The sequence below is a fragment of the Miniopterus schreibersii genome, assembly GCF_964146895.1.
Source record: "Miniopterus schreibersii genome assembly, chromosome: 6".
In the NCBI taxonomy this organism is placed as follows: Eukaryota; Metazoa; Chordata; class Mammalia; order Chiroptera; family Miniopteridae; genus Miniopterus; species Miniopterus schreibersii.
In genome coordinates this window covers 20,546,983-20,553,385 of record NC_138107.1, presented here as the reverse complement: position 1 = coordinate 20,553,385, position 6,403 = coordinate 20,546,983, and the positions used below count along the sequence as shown (strand labels likewise).

The 6,403-nt window shown below is 46.8% G+C and overlaps 1 pseudogene across 1 annotated transcript; it reads left to right on the top strand.

The window, feature by feature from the left end:
* Window positions 1–848: 848 nt before the first annotated feature.
* LOC308558702 lies at window positions 849–5,536 on the top strand (annotated as a pseudogene). Its single transcript has 3 exons — window positions 849–936; window positions 4,075–4,352; window positions 5,357–5,536. The product of its transcript is annotated as an uncharacterized misc_RNA (transcript).
* The last annotated feature ends 867 nt before the right edge of the window (window positions 5,537–6,403 follow it).

The window sequence follows — 6,403 nt, the reverse complement described above, 5'->3', positions numbered from 1 at the left end:
CGTGTACTCATCGTGTGAGTGTTAAATTCTATACAGTTTTATCAGCTATATAGTGTTGCCTGTTCCGCCACCACATCAAGGTACTAAATGAGGCTCCAACTGAAAAATCATTTTTAATGGAGGAGATAAAATTTTAACGAAGCCTTGAAGGACAAAGGAGAGGAAAAATATTTCAAGTGAGAGAAGAGCAGAATGAAAGTCAGAGGCATGGATGAGTACTGGATGCAGGGGAGGGCATCAGTGCTGCTAAAGGGAGAGATGGCTAAATAATAGAAGAGGCAGTTAGGTTAGTTAGGCAAGATGTATGGCCATATTATAAAAGGCCTGGAACATCAGGAACCATGTCACTCATATTAAAAATAGTATACCACCTAACTCTTAGAAGGCATTCAGATAGTCATCCTTGTGGCCAGTGGTGCACAGGGGCACCCGTGCTTTGTACTTGCTGTTCCTTCCGCCCCAAGCACCCTTCTCGGAATACTCAGGTCCAGCTTGAAGGTCACCTCTGCAGGGAAACCTTCCCTGGCCACCCTGCTCACTCTACCCCTGCTCCCTGCTGTATTCCTCTCATAGCACTTATTATTTTTAAAACTGATGTTTGTTTACTTGTTTATTATTTCTTTTCTCCCACATACATTTTCTGAGAAAAGAAATCCTGACTGTTTTGCTTACTGCTATATCCCTCTGCTGAGAAAAGCACAGCACACAGTAGGTACTTAATAGCTATTGAATGAACAAACAGGCTGCCTGCAGAAGTCGTGGCATATACCGCTTTGAAGCCTCCTTGGTCATCCTTGGCATCCTTCTCCCTAGTTTTCCTTCCCATTCTCTGACTTTGTGGGTTCAGAATGAACAAATATGAAATGGGCGAGCTCGATCATTACTCCTGTGTAGGTTTCACGAATTTCACTTACATCAAACCATACGAAAAAGCAGGTGCTGAGTAGTGAAAGGATAGAAGGGTATTATTTAATATGTGATCAGGCTCAAAAAAAAGACTGTTCACTGATTTACAGACTTGTGCCCATCTTAAGTATCAGGCAGCCACCAAGAGACCCCATCTTCAAAGAACTCAGAGGGGGACAGACGTGAAAAATTATAGTAAGTGCAAAAAGCACCATAATGAAGGCATGAACTAGATGCAATGGGAAAGCTGCTTGACATCAAGTCAGAAAGGGATTAATAGAGAAGAGAGCAGGGTTGCCTTGTGTACATTAAGTATTGAATAAACACGGCTGTTATTATTTTCAATAAACTATTAAAAGTAATGGGATCAGAGAAGAGGGAAAGAAAGAAGCACAGGATTCCAATGTTAATCACCATTTCCTTCATAGGTCTTTTAATATTCTTTTATTAGGACCTTTTCATTTATACTAATTTAATTTTCTATGGCCAAATTCACTTATTTTTCTGGTTAATCAGTTTGCATAGGTTTTATATCAATTGAAGGCTTCAACTTGATTTCCCAAAATATTTTCTCATGCTTGGGGAAGAGGCAGATCAAGGCCCCAAAGAGTCCCTCTGAGGTATGAGAGTGGAGGTGAGGATCACCCCCTGGGAAGTGGTGCCCCCAGGTGGTTATACCTGGGCTAGAGCAGAGGCCCTCACACACATGCCCACAGGGAACTGGCAGGAAGAAAAGTGTGAATCTTGCTTGGTAAGAACTTTATGTACCGTATCTAATAAATGTCTTTTGCTGATAAGTGGAAAATATAGGTCCAGTGTTGATGAAAAGTATGAATCTTTTTTTCCAAAAAAAAGCTGGCGATCCAAATTTTATAAGAAATCTCCTAATATTTTAATGACAGCAACTAATTTTAAAAAATTAAAACAAGTCTGCAGGCAGGACTTGGCCCATGAGGGCCATGAATTCAGCCTCTGGGTGTTCAATGTTTAGGTGCAAACAGCCTCCCAGCCTTCTACACTCTCCCTTACAGAGGAGGAAATGACTTTGGAGACCACACAGCTGGTTGTAGAAGCAACAGGACTAGAACTGCGCTGACAAAGCCAGAGCAATCTCGCTATAGGGTGGATTTAAGCATTTATTTCTCTATCAGTCAAAGTCCTCGAAGGGCCAGCTCCTTGCACCAAGGACTATCACGTCTATGAATTTTGTTTGTCATCATCACTCAGGGAGATCTTTGTTGCAAAGAGAGGAGGTGGCAAGCCAGAACTTGTAGGTTTTGTTTGTGTTTTTAGTTTGAATGCCTTTTCTTTTTCTCTCTTCTCTCACTTTTTTCTTACTAGCTGGCAGGGCTGCAGGGTGGGTACAGGTTGGAGGTGGACGCCTCCCAGACCACGGGCTTCCAGGGCCCCCCAGGGAGGGAGGAGTGGGGGGGAGGGGCAGGAACCGCTGGTTCTCACCTGCCTCACCAGAACCGAAGTTCAAGTTCGGTGAACAGAAGCCCTCTCTGAGGTGAAACAGGCAGTCAGCAAAGCAAGGCATTTCAGGTCGGTTCACGGGTCATCTGCATCTGCTGCATGGCCTGGCCACAGTACAGGTTTTCAAGTTTAATAAAGCACACCTTTTCCTTCACACACTGCCTTGGTAATGTGGGCGGGGCGGGGAGGGAGAGCAAACCTTTGGCAGAGTGGAGAGACCCCAGCAGTTAGTAAAGGTGAGCTGGGGACCAGTTTGCGTGAAAGAAGCCTCAGACCTGGATAAGAAAAATTAAGCTCTTCAACTGTCTGTCCATTTGTCTTCCCGTTAGAGGTGTGTGTTGGGGGATGGTGGTGGCTGGGAGCCCTAATTTTTCATAGAAAGTGGCTTATTGGCAGCAGCAGGATTTCTCCTAGGCAATGGGACAGGGAGAGAAAGAGCTGGCACCTCCCTTTGCCTCCATCTCTCTTCATGGGGTTCAACGTGACCGGTCTATGACTGCTCAGAGAAGTGTTAAATGACTTGTGAAAAGGCCTGACATCTCAGATGATAACTTGAGTTAATAACTAAGGAGGAACTGGACTCACTAGGCAAGGAGTTCTGAATAGTTAGGAGGAGGTATTAAGAGTGATCATGAAGATGTCTTCGTCAAAGGAAGCCATAGGGCAAACAAAGCAGAAGACACTCAGGTTTTCTCTTGATCAGTGAGAGTTGGCAAACTGTCGTTTCCAAGTGGAAAATGCCAGGAAGTTTAGTAAGAGAATCACCTTCCAGACAGGTGGGTGGGAATATACTATTATAATGAGACTACAGTAAGCCCCAGTGTGTGACAGTAACTAAGAAACTCTTTCCCACCCAGACAGTTAAGAGTTTTAGAAAATATGTTTAATTACTACATGAAAGGAATCATCTAAATCATTAAAGGCCTAAGTGCCAAAGTGTTTAGTCCCATCCAAGTCAAGAATCAGCCACCAATGGCAAGCACAGACTTTCAAGTTAGAAACAGCTGCCAAGAAAGAGATGACTCAATACTGCATGTCCTTTCTCCATGTGGGCCATCCATGTTAAGCTGGCCTAGGTGTGGTCCACCCTGACCTTCCCATCACCCACTGGGGTGCAGAGGAAGAAAAGGAATCCCAGTCTTACTGGCCCACAGCCTCCAGACTGCTCCAATAGGGAGACCATGCACCAGGAAGGATCTGTGAATTATTAACCCCCACGCAGCACAAGACTTGCCTGAATACTATGAGGAGACTTGGCCAAACTTTAGCCTGGCTCCCTCCTGCACTAAGCTGTGTCCTTAAAGTTGACCCCGGTCCCTGTACAGAGTCTTTACTCAAGAAACTGCAATTCTGCCGAACAGCAAAATGTACTTTGTCCCAATCTACATTGCCAAACTGTTTCAGTAATTTCCCACTCATCCACCTTCGGTAATTTTGCATCTCCCACTAGCCCCTTTTTAGATCCCCACAGTCTTCCCTGGCCCAGTTTTGTTCTCTCCCTTTTAACCCCCTGTTCCCTTTTGTTATCTCTAAAGGGGCTAACTTCCTTTAGCCTCTTAAAAAACCATAATCACCTTTTCTTAGTTGGTGTTGAGTTCACTTTATATTGGAGTCTCTTCTCTACTGCAGTTATCTGTAGAAAACCTGTCTTGCCATCTTAACAAGCGTCCGGTGCTGTTTCTCTTTGACAAGACCAGTTTAGAACTTGCACTGCTGGCCTCGGGCCTCATGCTCCCAAACTGGAAGCCAGTGGGACCATCCTGGGCACCTTGGAGGATCCATATGGAGTCCATTGGGCTCCAGCGGAGATCCAGCACCTGCTCACCATCACAGAGAAGCCTGTCATCAAGAGGTGCCTAAAGCCAGTTCACCGTAACACTTCAGTCTACGAAGATGTAGCCAGGTGCCTTCAGGAGCAGGGATGTGTCCGACATGTGTACCAGTGTCAAACCAAGTTCAAGGCCCACAAGGTGGCCTGACGGAATGCCCACATGGCCATCCTGCACACTGGGAGAGCCCTCCAAGGCTGCCCCTATACAAAGCAGGTCACAGGCAGCAGCAGCCCAGATCACCTCAGGGAGCAGACCCAGCCATCTAATCTCAGTCACCACCACTGGCTGACCCAGAGAAGGGAAAGAGGTAATGAGCAAAAAGATGGACGAGCAGAATGATACTCTCAGCAGCAGCAGCAGCAGCAGTAGGAGGCACCGGAACTGGAGATGGAGATACAGAAAAGGTATCATTTGAAGTTGAAAGTGGAAGCATTAGAGAGCTATCCATGGATCCCAGTCCTGAAAGCCCAGCTGGTACCCAGGTTGAGAAGACAATTGAGATGGACATTAGCAGGATGTCCAAGGGACTGGGACAGGTAAGTGGCCTTGGGACACGTACCAAAGCCTTGATGCCATGGAACTGGGTGGGGAAGGAAGTCATAAATGATAAAACCAAGGTTGGGATCCCCTCAAAGTTCCTAAAATTTTAAGAAAGCATGTTTTCACTGCAGGTGTTAGAGTAGGCTTATTTAAGCTAGAAGGGGCCGCTGAAAGCATCTTCAATGCTTGCATTTTACAGATAAGGAAACTAATCCAGAGGAAAGTAATTTGCAGAAGGTGACACTGCCAGTTAATGCTAAGGCTGACACTAGAACCAAAGCACAGTGATCCTCCCACTGGCTTATAACTGGCTCTTGCCTTAAAGGTAGTTGGTAACTGGGCACCACGGTAACTGGGCATCTTTTCCAGTCTTAATACGGGGGCCTGGAAAGAAGAGTATCAGGAGAATAGTTAGAAGTTTGCTCTTTTTTTCTCCAACAAAAGTCCAGAGGGGGCCAGAATCTCTAGATGGAAACCAGCCTCGGTGAGAGACTCAATTATTAGCCCTAAAGGTTCCAGGGGTGTCTTCGGTGTACCCTAAAGCATGGGCAGGCTGTATGTGCCCTTTCCAGCCCAAAGCCAGGACCCTCAGGTGCCACTAGACTGTTGCTGCCATTATTGCTGCTGTAATGGCAGAGAACAGGTGCCTGGCCAGCAAACTGGCCAGGGAATTGCTGCCCAGCTGCAGTGCCACCTAGACCAGCACAGTGCCCATGGCAAACCTGGTCCAGGTGGCCAGAGAGAGTTACACCCAATGCCAGGAGGTGGTGGCCATTCTTTAGAACATTGTTGATGATGCCCATGATGGGGTAGCCCTCCTGAGGTCATCTCTAGGCCCTCTGAGCCAGGAATGAGACCTATGGCCTCTGCCATGTGGGAGTTAATAGTTCACAGTTCCTTCCCAGAGCATGGTCTCACCGCTGGAGCAGTCTGGAGGCTGTGGGCCAGTAAGACTGGGGTCCTTTTTCTTCCTCTGCACCCCAATGCGTGATGGAAGGGTCAGGGTGATCACACCTTGGCCAGCTTAACATGGATGACCCTGTGCTTAGTTTCTACTTCTATTGCAGAGAGTGGCTGGAATGGCAGTCGATGAGGGACAATATTATTGAGGAAAGGACTCCCAGAAAAGTCCCACTGCTGCAGAATTTGCTATGGTCACTGCTTTTGTGCTCCCTTAGCTGCTGGGGATTATCAGGGATGTGCCTGGTACAACAGATGATACTATGTAGGTTCCAAGATAGCAGAGTTTGGTAATGTCATATGCCTCTGTGCTCTGCCTTGCTTTGCTCAGGTTAGAGGCCTATGCAGGGAGGGAGAGAACCAGGGAGTTGTGGGTGTCATCCATCTGGGCTGACCCACCAGAGACCACAGAGCTGCCCCGGACCAAACAAGACTGGCTATCAGTGTCTGTGGACAGCCACAGCTACCCGAATATGTGACAGGGAAAGGTAAATATAAACCTGCTGCCTTGTCCCCTCTTGAGGCAATGGCAGGCTTACTCTAAGTCACAAGTGGCTTTGCCCACTCGTGACTTTCTCACAAAGTGTGCAAATATCTGAGCTTCATTTAGACCTCCTGCCTTACTTCAGCATGGCTTCAAAAGAGCTCACTGCTAAAAGACAAGCAGGTCTTCCACGCTGGATGTCCAA